Raw genomic sequence first — 25698 nt, 5'->3', positions numbered from 1 at the left:
TAATAATAATAGTGATAAATAAGTACTAGTATCATAAGGCAAATGTAATTCTTGATTTGTGTTGTCATTTTACAATTATTGAAGATTTAATAATTGTAAATAATTAAAGAATAATAAATTTATTATTTGTATTATCAATGCAACTTATATTACCATAAAACATGAAATTCATTTTATTCAAAAATATTCATAAGTACTTACTCTGTTACACTGGTTAACATCGATATTTGGAATTAAAAAAAGTTCTTCCAAAAGAGAGAAATTTCCTTCTTCCACACCATGAAATAATGTATCCACAACAGAGTTGTGTTCTTGCTAAGAGAAATTAATATAAAAAAAACTAAATAAGCATTTATAATCATATAAATATACTGAATTTTTATATATAAAACATTTTTTATTAGTTATCAAAGGGAAAAAATCATTCTTTGGTTACCATTCATGTTAATCTCTAATTGTATCAAAATAATATTCCACTTATGATTCAAAACTAAATTCTCAGGTATAACCTTTCTGCTTCTTAATTCATTGGCTATATTTGTGTTCCCTGTAATAACCATCCCTTCTTCATATGAATTTGAATAACAACCTGACTAAACTTGCATATGTATACAAGGCTTGATTAAAACTTTTATTGATCTTATAATTCTTGAACACATAGCAGCAACTAAACGATGGTCAGTAACGACATCATTTGAGCAAGTGCACACTAAGTGTTAGCATTAGCATTAGTAGAGGCAAACGATGCAAGAAAGCAAGCTTATGCAGCATCAGTCTAAAAAAAAAAAAAACCCCTCCCATTTCACCCCTCCATTGGTTCCAAATACCTGTCCAGCTCAGCCTTAAATTTATTTAGGCTATCAACTTCCACAACAAAAGATGGAAGTCTGTTCCACCAATCAACTACTTACTGGCTAAAGACAAACTTCCGCACATCTATCCTACAACTGCCTTTCCTCAATTTGAATTTAATATTGTTAATATTTTTATGCACCAGTCTTGCTGAAAGCTGCTCTGAGTGAACACTTGTTTCTCTCATTTATTATGCATACTGAAAATGACAATTATAATTTGAACAATGTATGAACATTAAACTTTTTTATTCACTAGGAAAGTTAACCATAGAAACACATGAAGTGCTGGTTACAGTTTCTAGAGATGATACTGTGATTTAAAAAAACTTTTTAAGTGAATATGAAGAATTAACAAACATCCCAAATTGATCAAAGCATCAGTAAGTTCACACATCATTTGATTGGATTAATGACTGGGTATTTGACAAATTGCTGAGGAGACATCTTTCATTTGGTCCAGTTCAAGCCATTTTGACTCAGGATTTTGGATATAAAGAGAGAGTGAATGCTAAGTTTCTTCCATGCATTATTCCTCAAGATCAAAGGCAGCAGTGAGTCCTCATACCATCTGAGTTGTTCAAGCAAGCTGTGAAGGATTGTGCATTTTTGACAAAAATTATAACAGGTGATGAATTATGAGTGTACGAAAATGATCCAGAAACCAAGGTATCTCCCAAAAGAAAACAATACTGTCACCAAGGTCAAAAAAGGTACAGCAGTCAAAATTACATGTGAAGGTTATGCCAATCATACTTTTTAATAAGGGGATTAGCACGTAGGCCTTCTTCTCCCAGAAGAAGGCCTACGTGCTCTGGATTCATAATGCGAAAATTTATTTTTATTTTTGTTACACAGAGCATTAAAAACTACGATAAATGAATTAGCTTTCGGCTGGGTGGCAGCCTTCATCAGATTAGAATACTTTGAATGGCAGTTGGAATAGAGATGCACTGCCAGGATGGTGCGTGAGGCACGTGGTTAATTGTTTGTTGATGTTTGTGGCTGTGACGTATGGTGGTGACGTGGCCAGCATTTGTCTACGGACAGAATTACTGCTTCTGTGATGGGGTTAAGTTGACAACCACTGTTCCTGTTCAAAGCGGTATCCGAGCATTTTATACTTAACGATTCCAACCAGGTGCGCCTTAGGTAATGGTGGGCCTTGTCCACAACCACGACATCGCGGTGTGGGTCGATGTCGTGGTGGGTTGTCTAGACATGCTCGGCAATAGCTGAGTGTTCTACATCCGCCAAACGGATCGCCCTTTTATGTTCTGAGAGGCGTTTCTCGACTCGACGTCCAGTCTCTCCAACGTAGCAGCTCGTGCAGTCACGGCAAGAGATGCAATAGACCAAACCACTCTGTAGAAGGGTGGGGACAGGTGTTTTTATGTTGGAAAGGAGAGAACGCAGTTTCTTGCCTGGGAGTTGGATGCACTTTATCCCATGTGATCTTAGGATTCTACCGATCTGCTGTGACAGGTTGGGGTAGTATGGGATGAATGCCCTCGTGGATGACTCGTCACTGTTGGCGTTGCTGTTGGTCGTCACGTTGTCGCGTGCTTGTAGATCACACCTGTTAAGGACGTCGATGGGGTAGCCACACCTCGTAAGGTCTACTTTGACTCTGGTGATCTCTTTGCGCCTTTCATCTGCAGAGCTGGAGTGTGTCCAGGCGCGAGTTAGCAAGGTTCGGGCGGTTGAGAGGAGGTGGCCCCGTGCGTGTGCTGACTGGAAGTTGGTAAATTGGCCCGCACACATAGGCTTACGATAAACTGCTGTCTTCAAGCAGGTGTCTTCGCGCCGGACAAGTGTATCTAGGTATGGTATAGAGTTGTTCGACTCCAGCTCAATCGTGAATTTTATGAAGGGCGACAGTGAGTTGAGGTGGGTTAGGAGTCGCTGACCTGAGTCTCTAGGGATCACTACGAACACATCGTCTACATAGCGACACCAAAAGGCGATGTGATCCGGTGCGTGTGTAAACGCACGTCCCTCTAACTCCTCCATCACGATGTTTGCTGTGACCGAGCTGACAGGGGAACCCATGGCTGTGCCATGTACCTGCTGGTAGATTGAGCCATTAAACATGATTGCACCCCCTGTTAAGCACAGTCTGAGGGCGGCGGAAATGTCATCAGGCGTCAGCTTAGTTCTGTCGCTAAGGGTTCCATCATTATCCAATAGTTGTTTTGCGCAAGAGATGGCAAGTTCCACTGGGATGGAGGTAAAGAGTGATACGACATCGAACGATGCCATGACTTGATCTTGCGAGATGGATATAGTGCGGATCCTTTCTATGAACTCAACACTGTTGGAGACGGTGTAGGTGGTCTTGCCAACTAGAGGAGAAAGAAGTCTCGAGACAAATTTAGACAGCTCGTAAGTCGGTGATCCACAGCAGGATACAATAGGTCTTAGTGGTGTGCCTTCTTTGTGCACTTTCGGCAGGCCGTAAAACCGTGGGATCTGACACCCGGAGGCACGGAGGTGATTACGGGTTGACTGTGTGATTTTCCCTTGCTTCAGCCAAGTGTTGATGAGGATATTCACCTCTGACTCCCATCGTTCCAAAGCCTTGTTGGGGTTGATGGTTAGGGGTTTGTAGACGGTAGTGTCTCGTAAGAGCAGTAAGGCTTTCGCCATGTAATCAGTGTGGTTCATTACAACTGTACAACGGCCTTTGTCCACCGGTAGAATGACGATGGACGAATCCCGTTTCAGTGCCTTGAGGGTAGAAATCTGTATACGGCTGAGGTTTGAAGAGACGGGGCGAGCATGGTGTAGAACTGCTGCAGTCTTTAAGCGGATTGCGTTGGCTACATCTTCTGGGAGGCGTGATAAGCTTGCTTCCACACCCAAGGCGATGTCGGTGATCGGTGGGTGCCTTGGAAGAACGGCAAATGTCATGCCAAGGGTCAATAAGTTTATTTGTTCTGCAGATAACTGCTTGCTGCTTAGGTTCAATACGAAATCCGTGCAATTTGTGAGAGGGGCATTACGCTGGCACATAGATGCAAAGCTAACTGGATTATACCGAAAGGGTTTCGCTACAAACAACCGTTTCCTAGTGAGCGTATGGGACGTGCCTGTCGGAACTTCGGCTTCAGAACTCTACGCATATGGATCGGCTGCCTCCATCGTGACATACAACGTGCTTCAGCGAGCAAAGCAGCCCTACTTGCCGACCTTAAGACTCTGATTCCCGATCCTATTTACACCAAGGTAATCAATACTTTATGTTGCCAGGCCGTCAGAGAATCAGATCGTTATTGTGCCCGACAGAAACGTAAGTTCAATACTTTGATTAATGAATCCCGTCAATTTCGGCGCCAGCGTAATGCCCCTCTCACAAATTGCACGGATTTCGTATTGAACCTAAGCAGCAAGCAGTTATCTGCAGAACAAATAAACTTATTGACCCTTGGCATGACATTTGCCGTTCTTCCAAGGCACCCACCGATCACCGACATCGCCTTGGGTGTGGAAGCAAGCTTATCACGCCTCCCAGAAGATGTAGCCAACGCAATCCGCTTAAAGACTGCAGCAGTTCTACACCATGCTCGCCCCGTCTCTTCAAACCTTAGCCGTATACAGATTTCTACCCTCAAGGCACTGAAACGGGATTCGTCCATCGTCATTCTACCGGCGGACAAAGGCCGTCGTACAGTTGTAATGAACCACACTGATTACATGGCGAAAGCCTTACTGCTCTTACGAGACACTACCGTCTACAAACCCCTAACCATCAACCCCAACAAGGCTTTGGAACGATGGGAGTCAGAGGTGAATATCCTCATCAACACTTGGCTGAAGCAAGGGAAAATCACACAGTCAACCCGTAATCACCTCCGTGCCTCCGGGTGTCAGATCCCACGGATTTACGGCCTGCCGAAAGTGCACAAAGAAGGCACACCACTAAGACCTATTGTATCCTGCTGTGGATCACCGACTTACGAGCTGTCTAAATTTGTCTCGAGACTTCTTTCTCCTCTAGTTGGCAAGACCACCTACACCGTCTCCAACAGTGTTGAGTTCATAGAAAGGATCCGCACTATATCCATCTCGCAAGATCAAGTCATGGCATCGTTCGATGTCGTATCACTCTTTACCTCCATCCCAGTGGAACTTGCCATCTCTTGCGCAAAACAACTCTTGGATAATGATGGAACCCTTAGCGACAGAACTAAGCTGACGCCTGATGACATTTCCGCCGCCCTAAGACTGTGCTTAACAGGGGGTGCAATCATGTTTAATGGCTCAATCTACCAGCAGATACATGGCACAGCCATGGGTTCCCCTGCCAGCTCGGTCACAGCAAACATCGTGATGGAGGAGTTAGAGGGACGTGCGTTTACACACGCACCGGATCACATCGCCTTTTGGTGTCGCTATGTAGTCGCTATGTAGTAGAGGGGCTTAGAGGGGAACAGGTATCCTGTGTGTTATCAGACACTCAGCCTAAAACACTGATGGATCCAATATCTCTCTATTACAGAAGATTTAGGAGAAGTCCGGTTGGCCTGCCTCCCTAAAATCCACTCATGCACACCGTCTCGATGGTAAGCCCTGTTACGTCACTTAGGTGGCAACGAACGTGTAGAGTGGTTCTCTTCAAGACGCCTGGTCAGCGTGAAGAGGAAAAGACCAAACCCTCCAGCAATGAGAGCACAACAATACAAATGGCCCTCAGTCCCCAGCAGTTTTCACTCTCCCTCTTACGGCAGCGAGAGGATCAGAGTGGAAGCAGAGGGTGCTAAGAATCTCTGGGTACGACCAGGCTGCCATGCACGGAAATTGAACTTGGCCTGTTATAACGTACGATCACTCATCGGTGAAGACAGGATATTAGAGCTGGAAAAGGAATTAGAAAATGTGAATTGGAATATCATCGGTTTGGCTGAAACAAGAAGAAGAAATGAATCACTTATAAGTTTATCAAGTGGAAATCTGCTGTACACCAATGGAAACAGTGAAAGGAGTGAAGGTGGAGCTGGGTTTCTGGTCCATAAAGATTTTAAAAACAACATTTTGGAATTCAAAAGTACATCACCAAGAGTGTCAAGACTAATACTCAAGATTTCTAAGAGATACAAGCTAAAGATTATAATGATTTATGCACCAACATCGAGCCATGATGATGAAGAGGTTGAAGAAATATACACTGAAATTGAGAGTCTTCTAGATGAGCAGAAAACCCACTACACTATTATTATGGGGGACTTCAATGCTAAGGTTGGAAAAAGGCAAAACAGTGCAGAAAGAGGAACTATAGGATTTGGAATTGGTGAAAGAAATAAAAGAGGTGAAAGACTTGTGGAATTTGCAGAATCTCAAGGACTGTCAGTAATGAACACTTTTTTCAAGAAAAGGGTGAACAGAAAGTGGACATGGAAGAGTCCAAGTGGATTAACAACTAATGAAATCGACTTCATCCTCACTAACAGAAGATATATTGTGAGTGATGTTACCGTCCTGAATAAGGTAAATGTTGGAAGTGATCACAGAATGGTAAGATGTACACTTGATATAGATGTAGGAAAGGAAAGGAAAAAACTGACTCGAGTAAATAATACAAAGGTCTTTGAAATAACAGAGGAGGAGAAAAAGCAGTATGTACTGGAACTTAAGAACAAGTTTGAGCTTCTGCAGACTGCTCAGGACCAAGATATCGACGAGGAATATTACAACTTTCTGAAAGTGATAAAGCCCAAGAAACCTATAGGGAAACAGAAATCCAAAGAAGAAAAAATTAGTCAAGAAACACTTGTCATGATGAACCAAAGACGACTAATGAAGAGCAAGAAAAACACTGACAGGGAGAAAATTGAGTATACTGAGTTATGCAAAGCCATTAGAAAGAGACTCAGAGAGGACATAAGAAGATTTAACACAAGAAAAGTAGAACAAGCATTAAGGGAAAACAAAGGATTTAAATCAGCAGCCATGAGCAGTAATACAGAAAGACAAATGATACTGAAACTGAAGAATAGCGATGGTGTACTTATAAACAGCAGAGAAGGCATAATTCAAATAGCAGAAGACTACTATAGAGAATTATACAAGGAGCGAGGGAATGATACCAGCAGTGGGGAAAATGAATTGCAAAGTAGCAACACATACGACATACCTGATATTCTTCCTGATGAGGTAGAACATGCATTGAAGAAAATGAAGAATCGGAAAGCCCCGGGGGAAGATGAAGTTACTGTAGAGTTGTTAAAATTGGGAAGAAGAGACATAACACAAAAACTGGCAAGGCTCTTCACAAAGTGCATTAGAAAAGGTGTGATGCCTAAGCAGTGGAATAATGCAATCATAGTTTTGCTGCATAAGAAAGGAGATAAATCAGAAATTGGAAATTATAGACCAATTACCTTGTTATCCCATATCTACAAGTTGTTCACAAGGGTCATTACTAACAGATTAGAAAGAATACTGGATGAGAATCAACCGAAAGAGCAAGCTGGCTTTAGGACAGGATTCTCAACTATGGATCACCTTCACGTAATATCACAGCTAATGGAGAAAGCAAATGAATATAAAACACCATTATGCCTGGCATTTGTGGATTATGAAAAGGCATTTGACTCCATACAGCATAAGGCAATGTTTCGGGCACTGGAAAGACAAGGCATAGATACTCCATATATTATGATTTTGAAGAAAATATATGAGAGTGCTACATCCTTTATTAGACTAGACAAAGACAGTAGCAAATTTAAAATCGAGAAAGGAGTTCGACAAGGAGACACAATATCTCCGAAGCTGTTTACTGCTGCGCTTGAGGAAGCTTTCAGAAGATTAGACTGGTCGCAGAAAGGAGTCAATGTGAACGGAGAGTACCTAAACCATTTACGATTTGCAGATGACATTGTGGTCATAAGCCACGATCCCAAAGAATTAGAGGAAAATCTTAATCAGTTATGCATAGTTAGTAAGGATTTTGGACTAAAAATGAATATGGCTAAAACAAAAGTAATGATGAACAAGTATGCCACGGAAAGGGAAATAATGATTGAAGGAGCAGTAATTGAAAAGGTGGAGTCATATACTTATCTGAGACAAGTTATTAGCTGTAATAATGATAAATGGCTGGAAGTCAAGAGAAGAATAAATTTTGGATGGATAGCATTCAGGAAATATAGTCACATACTGAAGAGCAATATCCCAGTTTGTCTGAAACATAAAATAATGAATCAATGTATACTCCCCACCATGACTTATGGAAGTGAAACTTGGGCACTCACCAAAAGAATGGAAGAGAAGCTGAGAACTACACAGCGAAGAATGGAACGAATCATATTGGGAATCAGACTGTTAGATAAGAAGAGAAACACATGGATTAGGCAGCAAACTCAAGTAAAGGACATTCTTATCAAAACTAAAGAACTAAAATGGTCTTGGGCAGGACACATAGCTCGAAGACATGATGACAGATGGACTAAGAAAATAACAGAATGGTACCCAAGAGGGGCTAGAAGAAAACCTGGAAGACAAAGGCGGAGATGGATAGATGAAATTCATGAGTTTTCGAGTAGTAAATGGATGGCCAGTGCTCAAAACAGAAGGAACTGGAAAGTTGCTGGAGAGGCCTTCATCCTGCAGTGGATTGAAAATGGCTGATGATGATGATGATGATGATGATGTAGACGATGTGTTTGTAGTGATCCCTAGAGACTCAGGTCAGCGACTCCTAACCCACCTCAACTTACTGTCGCCCTTCATAAAATTCACGATTGAGCTGGAGTCGAACAACTCTATACCATACCTAGATACACTTGTCCGGCGCGAAGACACCTGCTTGAAGACAGCAGTTTATCGTAAGCCTATGTGTGCGGGCCAATTTACCAACTTCCAGTCAGCACACGCACGGGGCCACCTCCTCTCAACCGCCCGAACCTTGCTAACTCGCGCCTGGACACACTCCAGCTCTGCAGATGAAAGGCGCAAAGAGATCACCAGAGTCAAAGTAGACCTTACGAGGTGTGGCTACCCCATCGACGTCCTTAACAGGTGTGATCTACAAGCACGCGACAACGTGACGACCAACAGTGACGAGTCATCCACGAGGGCATTCATCCCATACTACCCCAACCTGTCACAGCAGATCGGTAGAATCCTAAGATCGCATGGGATAAAGTGCATCCAACTCCCAGGCAAGAAACTGCGTTCTCTCCTTTCCAACATAAAAACACCTGTCCCCACCCTTCTACAGAGTGGTTTGGTCTATCGCATCTCTTGCCGTGACTGCACGAGCTGCTACATTGAAGAGACTGGACGTCGAGTCGAGAAACGCCTCTCAGAACATAAAAGGGCGATCCGTTTGGCGGATGTAGAACACTCAGCTATTGCCGAGCATGTCTAGACAACCCACCACGACATCGACCCACACCACGATGTCGTGGTTGTGGACAAGGCCCACCATTACCTAAGGCGCACCTGGTTGGAATCGTTAAGTATAAAATGCTCGGATACCGCTTTGAACAGGAACAGTGGTTGTCAACTTAACCCCATCACAGAAGCAGTAATTCTGTCCATAGACAAACGCTGGCCACGTCACCACCATACGTCACAGCCACAAACATCAACAAACAATTAACCACGTGCCTCACGCACCATCCTGGCAGTGCATCTCTATTCCAACTGCCATTCAAAGTATTCTAATCTGATGAAGGCTGCCACCCAGCCGAAAGCTAATTCATTTATCGTAGTTTTTAATGCTCTGTGTAACAAAAATAAAAATAAATTTTCGCAGGGGATGGCATTATCAGAATTCATTCCACAAGGTGTTACTGTTAATGAAACCTGCTACTACCAAGAAGTTTTAAAATGGTTCAGAGATGTAATCCACAGTAAATGACAAAATCGCTGGCTCTTTCACTACAACAATGTGCCACATCACACATTAAAAATGTTCTGATCAGTGGGAAGCATGATGGAAGAAGTGTGTGGTTATAGAAGGAGGCTATACTGAATAATATTAACACTTCAATACTCGAAGGGATTTCATAATGTCATCAATCATGTCCAAAATGAATTTTTAAATTCATTTCTGCACTTGTAGAAGGGTTTTTCTTTGTAATCCCATAATAAGTGTACTTGGTAATCTATTCAGAGACATGATATACAGCTTTTAAGTTTCTAGGAGAAAAAGTGCTGACAAAAATAAATCACCTGCTGACAATCACCTTTCAATCATGTCAAAAAAGAAACAGATATGTTGGTTTCAAACATCTTTATTTCCAAATAGTTAAACATTTAGGTGAAGCATTTCTTTTGAAAAATAAATAAGTTGTTCTTTTTTCATCACGGCTTGTATTGCTGTTTCAGCAGAGGCAGACATGAGATTTATATTGTTGTCTTTAATACTTCGTACACATTTGGGAATCTCATTCTAGAAAGGATGTAGATTCCTTCAAAAGGGTGAAGAGAACAACAGCAAGATTAGTTGAGGGCATGGTAAGGTATTCTTACCAAGAAAGATTTGTTCTGTAAACCATCATCTGGAAACTGAGCAGTTGCACGAAAATCTTAAGGCTTCAAAACTCATACTTGCCAACTTTCTCTTTTGATTTAATTGGAAGGTTTTTGATAACTGGGAGTGCCTTCCAATTTTCCAATAAGCTTAGTTTTTGATTATTTTCAATCAGGTTTGAATTATAACTAGGTTGTCCTTTTAGCAGCATGGCAGGTAAATTGAAAATGAAAATAGTAAAATTCTAAGCACTTCAACCTGAGTAGAGAAAGATAGAGAGATCTGTTTATAATTTCTTGAAGTTAAAGACAAATTTCAGATGTTTCATGGTACTAACTGTACCACTTATTCAGTGAATGAAATGCTATCCTTATTACACTTTAACTTCACACACTGAAAAAAAAAGGACAGCAATTCAGTCAGTGAATAAGAATTACAAGTATCTTATAGAAATCTTATAGAAATCTTGTATCTTATACAAGTATCTTATAGAAATTAAAGACAGATTTCACTCTATGCAGGTTGAAGTGCTCAGATTTTCATTATTCTTCAAAATAATAACTGCACTACATTTCATTACAATAAATATGTGCAAACAGTATTTTTAAGTCAAATAGGAAACATATAAGAAGTTGCTAATTTTTTTCCAAGTGCTACTTGTTATTAATATTATTACAGACCATGTTAAGGACAGTAAAGATTTCAAAAACATTTAACAAGTGATGACGTATATAGGATCGTTTAAACAAAATTTTCAATCTTCATGAGGATATCATGATTTTCATTCAATTATGACTGCTCAAACAATTTATGTACACATCATACATTTCACACAATTTATGTAAACATCATACATTTCACGCAATTTACATTTCATTCTTCTTCAGGTGAAGAAAAGTGATTGGTAAATTGTTAACAATTAGCAACTTAATCATTAACTACTCTACCAATCTTGATATCACACCCTCCACCCCTTCATTCAAGGCTTAAGGAAAAAAAAAACAAGTGGTCTCAGTACCAATTGTTTGGGAATCCCATGTCTTACATTTGCCCGTTCTGAAGAATAACCATTAATCACAATGCTCTGCCTCCTGCTATCCTGTAATCCATCTAAGGATTTTCACTGTGCACAACATGCACAACTTATACAGTAACTTCTCATGTGAGATTGAGTCAAATACTTTGCTGAAATCCAAGTAAACAATGCTAATTATTTCCTACATCCAAGTCATGAGTAACCCAGTTGGAAAAGCATGCAGTGTTTCCTTCAGAATCCCATTTCTATCTAAATGATCCTATATTGTGCTACTGATAATTTCCTATATGATTTTGCTTACCACTGAAGTCAGACTGACCAGTCTTTGATGATACATTGACACTCCTTCAATCCAAGGGAACCTCTCCTGAGTCCAGTGACACTCTCATAATTAACTTAATGGTTCAATGCACTCTCTCGCTACCTCCATCAAAATTACAGGGTATAAACCATCAACTCCAGGATCCTTACTCACCTTTAGGCTCAAAAATTTTTCAAATAAATAATTTAAAATTTCAATATTGCTAATTTCATGCTTTCTAGCTTCACTTTGCAGTTTCTCCTCACTATGGGGGATCTTTCTTCTGTCAATATTGATACAAAGTACCTGTTCATCAGCTTGGTTATATAAGACTTGCCCACACCCATTACAAGGGTTGGGTCTGATTTGTTCTCCTCTTCTTTGCATCCACATACTTGAAAAACTCTTCCCTGCCCTTTGCTTTGCTCTCTTAGCCAGTGTTTTTTTCATAATCTGCCTTTGTGAACCTAACCTGCTTTACTCAGTTATACACAAATATGAGTTAATATCATTAGGCCCCATATGAAAAAGAACACTCTCTCTTTACCCCTGCTTTATTGAACTAGATGATTCATTATTCATACATTTCAGAATCTTCCTCGTGCTGTATTTTCTTAAAGTATAAGTAAGACTAAATGCAACTGGACATAATATTTTTAAGAGTTATAATTATCTATATAATATCATAGTGTAAAGGGCATCATTTCGACTGTATCTCAAATTGTGCTCATCCTTCACAACGAGTTACCAGGTATATCACTACCTCGAATAAGTAATGCTTCACTAATGGAGAAGACTATCGTTACTTATTCTCGGGGGTGGCACCACCACCCAGACAGCACCATTTCAAGGCTTGTTGGCCTTTCGTTGGTGGGTGGCGTATATGCATTCATAGTTTCTGTGACCATAGCTTTAAAGTTATACCATAATTCTAATGTATTTGCACTCTGTGAGCTATCTTCCCAGATGATAGGGGATATGTAACACCTTACACAGTCAATCTCCTTTCCCTGAAATTAAAACCCATTCTTTTGCCTTTAACAACTACTACCTCTCCTTCCTCAACCTCAAAATCCATGGATCACTCCTTGCTAATGGTTCCTGTACCGTCAGCCTTAAAATATCATCTGGTTTATGAGTGATTATCAGGTTTAGAATACTCTTGCTCCTATTACTGTCCCTGACACAATGATACAAATAACAATCATCTAGTTGATTTGAAAGTGGTTTCCCATGGTGAGCCCCTTGCCACTTGTTCCAATCAATTAGGGGCAAACTGAAATCACTCATTCACACTTGCTCACCAATTCTATTTGCATATAGAGGCTCTCATCATAATCTTCACAATCTTCTGGTCTGTGGATTTCTCCACTCTTGTTCTACCTTTTCTTAAAACTGACTTGCACCACACAGATTCTCTAATAGCATACCTAACTTCTGAATCTGGGAAAGCTTTCCCAGTTTAAGCTTTCAAAAGCTTAAACTGCTTTTGATAAGAAGCATAACCCCACCATCCATTCTATCTACCCTCTTCTTCTTAAAATACCATAATGAAACTCATCATTCCCTATTTCCAGGTGGCACACCATTTCCATTAATCCTACTATGTCAATGTGAGTTGTCCTAACCAAATTTTGAATTCGCTCATTTTATTGATGACACTACTGACATTACTGTATATTCAGTTAACGCTAAGTGTTCTTGTACAGTTTACTACCCTGACACACCCCTTGAATTTATTTAAGCTTTCTTCTCTAACATTAGCTTCCTGCTCATTTGGAACATTGCCTCAGAACATCTTGTTACTGTAACAGTCAGTATTAACAACTGAATTCTTAGGAGGTGTGCAAGCATTCTATATCATCAGATAAATGCATATCTATACTACCATTCTCTCCCCAACTAGCAGTTTTCCTAAAGTACCCTCAATGATACTGACAAAAGTCACCTTTGTTATCACCTTTGTTAAAATGTATCCCATCTCTACAAAATAGATTTCATCTACCTACAAGTACAGGCCTCACTAATAAAAATTTTCCCTCAAAAACATTGAGTTAATCTATGAGGCTTTCAGCATACAGTCCCTCCTGTCGTGCCTGGCAGATTTGCAGATACATACCCATTCTGATCTAACTAAAGGCACTTTTTCAGCATGGTCCTATATTTACCTAACAAATATCATTAGTCCCTATATGTAAAAAGAATGCTCTCTTTACCCACCTTAAAATTTGACAATCTGTTGACATTGTTGTTTCTCGCAGCAAGCACACTATGTTAATAGTTCATCTATCCTTATTACAAAAAATGTAACCCATTTCCCCGACAATGGAATCTCACAATCCTTTTGAATCACAGTGGTATGAAGTTAGTTATTTTGTTCTGGGGACAAAATCAAAGGTGCATTGCTTGGCAGGCTACTAGAATCTTGAGTCCCTGACAAGATCCCAGTCACATTTGCCACTAAGGAAAACACCAGTTGCTTCAGTAACTCATATTCTTCTAGTAATGTGTCAAGTTTTAATTTGAGATTGATACACTCCTTACATCAAGAACAAAGAAAAGAAAATCTACATCAAATACGGCGTCCGAGAATATTATGACTCAGACAGAAATGGACACAGACAATGGACCAGTTTTGTCGATAATATATAGGAATTTTGCTAGCAGGGAAAAGGAGGTGATTGTCCATCTGTATAAGGCAATGGTCAGGCCATGCCTTGAGTACTGCATACAGGTCTGGAGGCCTCACTTTAGGAAGAATGTAGATTTGCTTGAGGTTGTCATAGACATTCTCTCAGATATGCCAGACAAGCTGTTCTTGCTACCTGGGAGTCTAAAACGCTGATGGAACTGATATTCGGGTGACACTCAAGTCAAAGTGGACCCAATTTCGGCGAAGTCCGGACGGTCTATGACATCCAAATCCTCTGCTTGCACCTTCACGATGGTGGGACTGTTAGTAATCCTGGGTATAACCTTCATGCACAAGTACATGGTGGGTGACCACCCAGGTGTGAACCAACGTAAGCAGGGGTCGAGGTGTGGCGCCCACACCACATGGAGGAACGCCGCCCCTCTATGTTACCAGGCAGTACTAGGTGGTAGATGACTCTCATCAACCGGTGAAATACCACCACTTTGCTTATTGGAGGCTTGAAGTGGTGGAACCCATGTTTAGTCTCTAGAGCTAAGTTCCGGCCAACCCTTCCCTATCTCTTCCATCATGCAGTATGATTGATGATTTTTGAGGTTATGATGAATGTTGTGGCGAGATCCAATATTCCTTACATTTCGAGGGTACAGCTCTAAAACGGTGTTCGCAGGCCGGCCGCTAGTTAGTACACCGGAATGAACCTATTGGTAACTCTCTAGGAAGCTTCCGGATCAGCTAGTGTATAATCTTGCTACCTCTACTCTGCCAGATAATGACTGGAGGGAGTCCGAGTAGTGTGTATGCGGGGAGCATTGTCGAGGCCACGTTATGTCAAGGATCTGGGTATATTCTTACCACATGTACGCCATATCCAAAAATTTCATTACTTCATACAGCATGTCCCACCCACTTTTTCTTACTATTCAATACACCATGAATTGTCAAAATAATAGAGCAAGCTTATCTGAGAAAAGATCTAAACCTCCCAAGGGCTTCCTAATTCATTTCACAAATATACGTGGTCTCAATTCTAATCTCAACGATGTCCATTTCCACTTGCAGTCTTCCAAACCCCATGTACTTTTTCTGACTGAATCTCAGTTATCGGTTGATTCAACTACTGCTCATCTCAGATGTCCAAATTATTTGCTGTATGATTCCTTTTGCCTCAAAGGTGGTACTTGTGCATATGTCCGTTCTGATATTCCCTGTCAGAGACTTGGCAATTTGGAATCTCCTCTCTTTGATCTTCTCTGTCTTAAAATCTCTCTACCTCATTGTGTAAAATTCATCTGTTGTCTCTACCGTTCTCCCAACTCCACTAATCACTTGGAGCTCTTTGACTTCCTCTCTTTGCAACTTGACTTTCTCCAGTCCAACTTTCCTAACAGTGAGGTAATTTTCCTTGGTGATTTTAACGTTCACAACTCCAGCTGGCTTCCGTTTTCTAGTCACACCGACCCAGCAGGTCGAGATGCTGAGGCTTTTGCAATTACTAATGACCTAGCACAGATTGTTCATTTACCTACAAGAATACCAGACAATCCTAATCATACAGCCAATACGCTTGATCTTTTTCTCACAAACAACCCTTCTAAGTACATTGTTGAAGTGAAAGGTCCTGTGGGCACTTCAGATCACAACTTGGTGATTGTCTCTTCTCCAATGGAGCCTTTATCTCATGGCTATTCCCAACCTCGTGTTGTTTGGCATTACAAGAATGCAAAATGGGATGACCTGCGAGACTTCTTTTCTTCTTTTCCTTGGTCTGATTACTGTTTCAAAACTTCTGATGTTAACGTTTGCTCAGATCGTGTCAGTGAAATTATTCTTGCAGGAATGGAATCCTTTATCCCATACTCCACTTTAAAATCTCGTCCTTTATCTAAACCTTGGTTTTTGTTTAAATGTGCAAAGGCTGTTCAAGAGAAGAATGTTGCATATCGTAATTGGCTTGTTTCTAATTCTTCAGTTTCATTTTCTGCCTACACCAAAGCTCGCAACAATTGTAAAGCAGTTATTAATCAGTCCAAACTAGAGTTTGAACAGGCTAAGAGTAGAAAACTTGCTTCTTGCCGTAATGGTAGCCGAGCATTCTGGTCTCTTGCCAAAGCTATTGGCCGCAACTTTTGCCCATCTCTGCTCCCACCTCTGTCCAAACCAGATGGTTCTGTTGTCACTCCAGCCAAGGATAAAGCTGACCTGCTAGCATCCCATTTTACTTCCAACTCATGTATTAATGATCTTGGTAAAACACCTCCCACCATTCCTAACACGCTCCATTCAATGCCTCCTGTGGTCTTCCGTCAAAAGGATATCAGAAGGATTTTGATGAATCTTGATGCTAAGAAAGCTCCAGGTCCTGATGGTATTTCTCCACTTGTTCTCAAAACCTGTGCTCCTGAACTTACTCCTATTCTTTGCCGCCTTTTTTCACTTTCTTATTCCAAAGGTGTTTTTCCTTCTGCTTCGAAATTTTCTCATATCCAGCCAGTTCCTAAAAAGGGTGACAAATCCCTCCCATCGAATTATCGTCCCATTGCAATTACTTCTACTCTTTCTAAAGTAATGGAGAACTCAATTAACCGCCAACTCTTAAACTACTTAGCAACCTTCCGTCTGATCAACGATCGCCAGTATGGATTCCGTCAGTGTCGATCCACTGGTGATATTCTGGCTTATGTTACCCATTTATGGACTAATTCAATGGAAAGGTTCGGTGAAACACAAGTAGTTGCTCTTGACATCTCAAAGGCTTTTGATCGTGTTTGGCATAAAGGTCTTCTAAACAAGCTTCCATCTTATGGTTTGCCAACTGTTTTTAGTAATTGGTTATCCAGTTTTCTCTCTGATCGCTCACTGAGGGTGATGGTAGATGGCTCTCTGTCTTCTAACTTCTCCACTAATGCCGGTGTCCCCCAAGGTTCAGTTCTTTCCCCCACTCTTTTCCTCTTGTATATCAATGACCTTCTTCCATTGACTGGAAATCCTATCCATAGTTTTGCCGATGATAGCACATTGCATTCAACTTTCCATTTTGAGAAACCTTGTCCTGCTCAATCAGCTTCAACTTCTCGAAAATCTGCTGCCAATTCCTTAAATGCCGATCTTCAGGTAATTCTCCAGTGGGGCAAAGACAACTTAGTTGATTTCAACCCTTCTAAAACTCAATCTTGTCTTATATCTCGCAAAAAGGATTCTTCTACTCCTATGCTTATCTTTAGTGACACTCCGATTTCTAGGCAAAATGATATATCTCTTTTGGGGATTACCCTGACTTCTAATCACTCTTGGCACAAGCACATTACAAATATTGCTTCCTCTGCATCTAAAAAACTTGGTTTTCTCTTTCGCTCTCGGCGTTACTTTTCTCCCAAACAGCTGCTCACTCTGTATAAATCGCAAATCCGCCCTGCCATGGAATATTGTTCCCACATCTGGGGGTGGTGCCCCCAAAACCTCTCTCAGGCTTCTTGATTCCATTCAGAAGAGGGCAGTTAGGTTAATTAATGATTCATCTCTAACAGAGTCTCTCCACTCGCTTTCTCATAGACGCACTGTTTCTGCTGCATGCCTCTTCTACAGATACTTCCATGGGCACTGTTCTTCTGAGTTGGCTTCTATAATTCCCTCTCTCAATTTCAAAGAGTCCGAACACATGCCGCCACCAGCCAACATCCATTTACTGTCCAACTTCAAACCCACAGAACCAACTTTTCATCTTCCTCATTTATTCATTCAACTGCCGTTTTCTGGAACAACCTTCCTTCATACGTATTTCCTGAAAATTACAATCTACAGAAGTTCAAGTCCAATATCAACAAATATCTTCTTTCATGTTCTCAACCTCCAACCCAAGCACGGTACTAAGTACTATAGGTTATAATACCTCTCGTGTTTGGGGTTCTCATAAAAAAAAAAGGTCTGGAGGCCTCACTTTAGGAAGAATGTAGATTTGCTTGAGCGTGTACACAGAAGGCCAACAAGATTGGTGAGGGGAATGAAAGGATCCTCTTACCAAGAGAGACTTAAATTCTGCAAATTGCAATGGTTGGAGACTAGGCACCTGTGCGGTGATCTGATTGAGGTGTATAAGGCCTTGAATGGGTTGAGCACGCTGAATTCTGATGGGATTCTTCCACTTGTTCAGATTATGAACCTAACGGGGCATAAATTCAAATTGAGGAACGACAGATGCAGAATAGATGTGCGGAAATTTGCCTTCAGCCAGCGGGTGGTTAATTGCTGGAACAAACTTCCATCTGTCATTGTGGAAGTTGATAGGTTAAATAAATTTAAGGAGGAACTGGACAAACATTTAGAGGGAATGGTTGTGTGAAATTTTTTTTTTTTTTGGCCGATGCTGCATAAGCTGCCGTACACTTGCTTTCTTGCATCACATGCCACTACTACTCCTACTACTTCATTCAGTTACTTCGCATTCGTCAAGCAGTGCGGTTGTGTTTCATTTAGTTAAGTTGCAATGATGCCGAAAGTTACATCAACCAAACGTGTTCAAAGATTTCGACAAAATCACAAATCTAACATTGAAAAGCAAGCACCAAAGTTGGCGGCAGAATGCAAGAGAGAGTCATAAGCGTAAATGCAAGCAAGATCAATTAAAGGCAAATGTCTGGCCATCAACATCGAAAAGAACAGTGCAAACATGAAACAATAAAGGTTACCACAAACCTTTATTGTTGATTGGAAATGAAAATACTAAAAAAATATATATTGTATTTTTTCATTTCACATGATATTATTCACGGATCCACCTTCGGCTCCATGGAACCAACGTCGATTTTTTTTTTTTTTTTTTTTTTTTGGTTGGTGCAGCAAAATGTGGTAGATGACTTTCATCAACCGGTGAAATACCACCACTTTGCTTATTGGAGGCTTGAAGTGGTCAAACCCATGTTTAGTCTCTAGAGCAAAGTTTCCGGCACCCCCCCCCATACTTCTCCTTCAACCCATGCACGGTACTAAGTACTATAGGTTTTGATACCTTTCGTGTTTGGGGTTTTCATAAAAAAAAAAAAAAAAGCCTGAGGCTTCCTTGCACCATATGGCTAATAATAATAATATATCATGAGAAAGAAAGGGATAATGATGACCAAGAGCTGCCAACACCACCAGAAATCAGCCACGGAGAGACTGACAATTACTCAGAAAGAGGGAGGAAGGGGCCTGATAGACCTCATCAAGTAGCAGGAAACAGCAATAGCTAACCTGAAGGATTACTTCCAGAAAAACACAGCAGCACTCTACCAGGCCATAAAGGAGGATAGACAAAGGGCATACCCACTCAACCTAAGCAAGAGTGTACACAGAAGGCCAACAAGATTGGTGAGGGGAATGAAAGGAATGAATGAAAGAGAGAGGAGTCCTTCCCACCCAGACGGCACAAAAGCTAGAAAGATGGGCAAAGAAGACACTCCATGGCAGACACTACAATGACATCCATCAAGACCACATAGATAAAATTGCTTCCAGTTGATCAAAGAAAGTGTACTATATTACAAGTACGAACCCCAGGCAGTACTAAAAACCTCAACCCACAAGCTGTACTGGGACTGCACCATAATAACGGACAAGACAATCCCGCACAACATACCCAACATAAACCCTTGTCAACAAGAAAGAAAAGGCTACCTGTCTGATTGCCAGTGTTGGACACTGCTGTGTCAACCTCCAGAAAATGCATGAGGAAAAAATTAGTAAGTACACAAACCTAAGACAGGAGATCAAAGGGATGTGGCATATGCAATGAGTAACAGCCATGCCGATCGTCGTGTCAACCACAGGTATGGTGCCAAAGACCCTACATAACAGCCTAGCAGCAATAGGTCTCCCAGAGTACACATAAAGGACTCCAGAAAGTCGTAATCCTAAACACCTTTAGTATAGTCAGAGAGTTCCTCGACCAACAGTAAACATAGCAACCACCCTGCGTACTTGGTTGCAATATCCATCACGGGCGGAACATCCCCCCCCCCAGTCAGGGAGAAATAACATACGAGCAACAATAATAATATGTTGCTAGATCATGAACTATGATTTGAAAATATTTATACATCATTATATTCTAGAATTCAGACTTTTTGCAAATTTAGACTACCACCTTTCCCTATCAGTTCAAAATGGCAAGTTTTTACTGTAACCATCAGCCACAAAACTATAACAGCATGCTGGTGAATTTGGATAGTTATGAAATCTAATATGCCAAAATCTCCTTTAATTGACAGCCCTCTGTAGTAACCAAATGTACAAAAGAATGCTTGGTCTCCTATTTGGAAAAGTGATATTTGATATGCTATAATTTCTAACATTCCACAGGTCTTGCAGCTGAACACCCACTTTCAATCTCATCACCTGAGTACCACACTATAGCATAATTAGCCAAAAGAATTTGTTGCACAGGATGACACAGTATTCTTGAATGCCAAACTCTGAACCAATTGCTATTTGAATACAACTTACAGAATGTAAGGTAAATAGAACTACCTAGAAATACACTAACTAAAGGTAAGCAGAAACACTTCAAATGTGTTACCTACCTTACAAAATGTAAAGTAGGTGGCAACTGGTTCAGAGTTCAAATAGTTCAGAGTCTGCATGTAAAATAAGTTGTAATTAACAAACAATCATCAAAAATATATAAGGGCTAAGTTTACCTTAAAGTTGAAATAGACAGCTCAACAATGAGAATACAGAAGCAGCTAAAAAAAATAATAATAATAAATTACACCTAAACTGATGGAAGGGATTATAAAACCTTTCCATATTAGAGTGGGCAAGATAATTTCTTCTACAAGTAACTTGTATTTAACAGTGCATGGTGGGCTATCAGCTGCAGAGTAAAAGAAACAATATTGTTGAATACTAACTCTTTGACATACATACATATACAGGGTGATTCACTACCAGTGCGACAAACTTGCAGGAGGTGTAGGGAGCACAAAGACGAATCGGAATCACATAGCATTGCAGGGTCCGAAATGCCTTCGTCATGCGGTAGAGGACGTTGAACGGGAGGTCGTGTGAACAGCGATCCCGCTGGAAGTCGGCATTTGTGAACCAGTTCCCGAGGCAGTAGGATGGACAAGTATTCAAACGTTGAACATGCACCTCGCGTATGGAGCTGCAGACTGTAATAGGTGCGCCACTCTGCGCTTTTACCAGGAACGTTTCCCACACAGGCATGCTCCTCATCATACGATTTTCGCACGTGTGCACAGAAGGTTACGTGAGACTGGTTGTTTCACGAGAGGTACCATGAATCAAGAGAGAACGACGAGGACACCAGACAATGAGGAGAATGTCCTACGTCTTGCAGAAGGCAATCTGAGTACGAGTACTCGAGCGATAGGCCAACGATTGGGTATTTCCCAATCCACTGTATGGAGGATACTGTCAACAAATGAAATGAGTTCATACCATCTGCAACGCATCCAATCATTGGAGCCTGCGGATTATCCACTCCGGAGGACTTTTACTACTTGGTTTCTTCAACAGAAACGGTTCGCAAATGCTGACTTCCAGCAGGATCGCTGTTCACACGACCTCCCGTTCAACGTCCTCTACCGCATGACGGAGGCATTTCGGACCCTGCAATGCTATGTGATTCCGATTCGTCTTTGTGCCCCCTACACCTCCTGCAAGTTTGTCGCACTGGTAGTGAATCACCCTGTGTATATATATATATATATATATATATATATATATATATATATATACACACACATTGTAAGTATCTGGAAACTAATACCTCTAATTTAGCAGATTTCAAAAATTTTATATTTTAATGAATCGAAATACTTACTAGCTCATTATTACATCCAGATTCGGGAAGGTCATCATCATCACATGAATGGGCTGCCATGTTTAACTCATGGCCTTTCATAAAAAAAATATATCAAAATGGGCTGCTTGCTGTTTCACATATGAATAACTGTCAAAATGGGGATGAAATTTATAATGCATTAAAAAATGTGTGCACACACACACACATATATATATATAAAATTTCTCTCTTTTGAAAAAAATTTGTATCAAGCATATTTACTATATATACGAAAAACATTCAAATTATATGGAAATTAAAAGATTATAATCTGAACACCAAATTTTTAAAACTAGAATAAAAAAAAGTTGCCAATTATTTAAGCAGTTTATTTATGTTAAAATTACACTGAAAATATGTATTCTCTGAAAATGAATTAAAAAAACAACTAGATACTGTTATTACACTCTTCCTGCACTTGGAAAATACTGATATATCCACCTTAAATTTCAAAACAGTTTAGCTCAGCTCAGCGGGACAGTGTATTCAGTAGTTTACGTATTTATTGTATTGTCATCATGCTGATCAGATGTAAACTTCCAAAGGTCTAGTATAGTTTGCATTTATGCTACCTAGTTTATGGTCCTATTTAAATGTAGAAATTCTATCATCACTCATTTATGTATCTTCCCATTACCTTACACCTTTTAACCAAAATCATCCCTTCAAGATACCTAGTTTCCAATCTCTGTAGCTGTTCCTTTGTTGCCACTGCCAGATAAGCAGCTATTCTTTGAACCCTCGTGAGAAGTTCCATGGCTTGAATCTTTAGATGTGGTCTCCAGTCCTAAACACAACATTCCAAATGTGATCACTCCATTTACTTATGTTAGAGGATTATAACTTCTTTCTCCCTAGAGGAAAAGATACAATAAATCATTGACATGACACTGTGCACCTTACTGGCCATCTGTTTATATCACCTAATAACATTGGCATATTGTGTCATAACATTAAGAGTAGGAGGTCTTCATATTTACTTAACAAGTACAGATCAATATCTAAAAAAAGTCAAGAGTTAGGGTTAAACTTGAAAATGTCTGCAATTCTACTCAGACATGACAGGAGAGAGTATATGATAAGAGCGTTGTTAATCAATTCAGCCTTGAAGAGTTCTACAAGTCTCATGGGGCAGAATTTTTATCAGCGTGGTCTGTGCTTGTTAACAGGAGAAACTGCTTCAACAAGGATGGGATACGTTTCACCCAACCATTCAATTCAAAAGCTTATCCAGCTCTTCCTTGAATTTATTTAAGCTATCAACTTCCACAACGACTGATGGAAGTTAGTTCCGGCAATAAACTACCCACTGGCTAAAGGCAAATTTCTGCACATTATTCTACAATTGACTTTCCTCAATTTGAATTTATGCCCCCTCAACTGCATAATCTCAGCAAGAGAAAGAATCCCATCAGCATTGAGCTAGCCCAAACCATCCAAAGTGTACTTTGCATTTGTCAATGTTAAACCTTATACACCTCAATCTGATCACCTCAAAGCTGCCTAAGCCTCCAGACTTTGCAATTTGCAGAACTTAAGTCATTCTTGGTAACAGCAAACCCTTGTTCCTCTTGCCAATCTCTTTTACCTTCTCTGTAATCGTTCCAGTAGCTCTACATCCTTTATAAATTAAGGCCTCCAGACCTGAATGCAGTACTTAACATGAGACCTAACCATTGCCTTATACAGGAGGATAATCACCTCTTTATTCCTGCTAGCAAAATTCCGGTACATAGTGGTATAACTAGGGTGAGGCACGTGCAGTGGGTGCCAAATTTGGAGGATGCGTTTTTATGGTTAAAAAATGCAAAAATTCCAAAAGAAGTTTTCAAGGAGTGCCATTATTTTATTTGCCCTGGGCACCATAAACCCTAGTTACGCCACTACCTGTATTTCATTGACAAGGCCCCATGAGCTGCTCTGGTAGTTTGTCTGCACTGCTCAGAAAACTTCATATCTGACTGCATAATTACCCACAGGTCCTTTTCATTCTCCACTACCCTGAGTGTAGTACCACACAGTTGGTCGGTTAATCTGGAGTTACAGCTCCCATAAGCAGTACTTTGCATTTGTCAATGTTAAACTTCAGTTGAAACCTCTCAGCCCATCTGCACAACTTTTATAGATCCTGTTGCAGTAGTGTGTTGTCATTACCATCATTAACAACCCTGCCAACCTTCGTATTGTAGACAAAGTTGGACATTAAGCTTGATATAACTTCATCAATATCATTGATAAATGTAAAAAACAACAATAGGCCCAACAGTGAACCCTGGGGAGGCTCCACTAATAACATTAGTCCACAAAGAGCCCTGTACATTGATTACCACTCTCTGACTTCTCCCACTCAACCATCCCTTTATCCACATGAGCAACTTGCCCTTAATGCCATACTGCTCCAATTTGAACAGCAGTCTTCAGTGTACAACGGTATCAAAAGCTTTCTGCAATCCAAGTATATGATATCAAAATTATTTTTTGAATCCAATTCCTTTGTGACCACATCGTAGTATCCAATAAAATCTGTCACACAAGACTTCCCCTTAATAAATCCATGCTGTGTCTTAACTATAACTGGTCTTCTCTAGATGATCCTGCAATGCTTCTTTAACTAGCGAAGCCATTATTTTTCCTGTAACAGAGGTTAAACTAACAGGTCTGTAATTACTTGTGTCACCCTTAGATCCCCCATTGTGATTTGGGGATACATTTGCACATCTCCAGTCCATGGGGACTTCCCCTAAATGCAAAGATGTTCTCATAATTATGGCTAAGGGTTTGCTTACTTCCTGTGCCACTTCTTTACTTCCTTCACAATCATGAATATCAAGTGGATCAATGTAATTCATCATCTTCCTTCTAGAGTTTACATAAGTAAAGAAGTCTTTGCTGTTCTGGTTTTCAACCTTTGCTAAAGAATTCTTGTAGTCTGCCTTCACTTTCCGAACCTCCTTTGACTTGTTTACATACTAGCTTATATCTACCATAAGCTTCTATGTCACCTGATACTTCATATGCATCCCATCCCATGCTTTATTCTTACCTGTCACAAGTCTCATTAGTTCATCTGACATCCACTTAGGCCTAAACCTTGAACAGTATTTCTTAGTTGGTATGAAAAGCCTAGCAGCTTCCAAGATTAATCCCTTGAATGATTCCCATTTAGAATTTGCTGTTGGTAAAGTCATCAGCTGGTCCCACTCTATAGAATTTCAAAAACTGCCTGAGACCACTGTATTACCCTGACGAATGCAAAAACCAATCCCTTTACCTCTGATGATTGTTACATCTGTAAGTAAATCCCACATCAGTACATTGTGATCACTGCCAACAAGTGGTTCCTTTATCTGCACATAATAACATAAACTCCTATGCCTATAACACACTCCTACCCTCATTTTTGCTTTCCCTAGTGTTTATGTCACACCAAACTGACTCAACATTGCACTGATCATCCATGTCAACTGGATTCACTGCCTCAGATTTTGTGTGTTTCTTAAGTAACAACATAACCCCTCCTCCCTTCCTATTCT

This window comes from Mastigoproctus giganteus, chromosome 9 (assembly GCF_048544385.1).
Source record: "Mastigoproctus giganteus isolate SK-2022 chromosome 9, ASM4854438v1, whole genome shotgun sequence".
NCBI lineage: Eukaryota > Metazoa > Arthropoda > Arachnida > Uropygi > Thelyphonidae > Mastigoproctus > Mastigoproctus giganteus.
Note: the sequence above shows the minus strand (reverse complement) of the source record.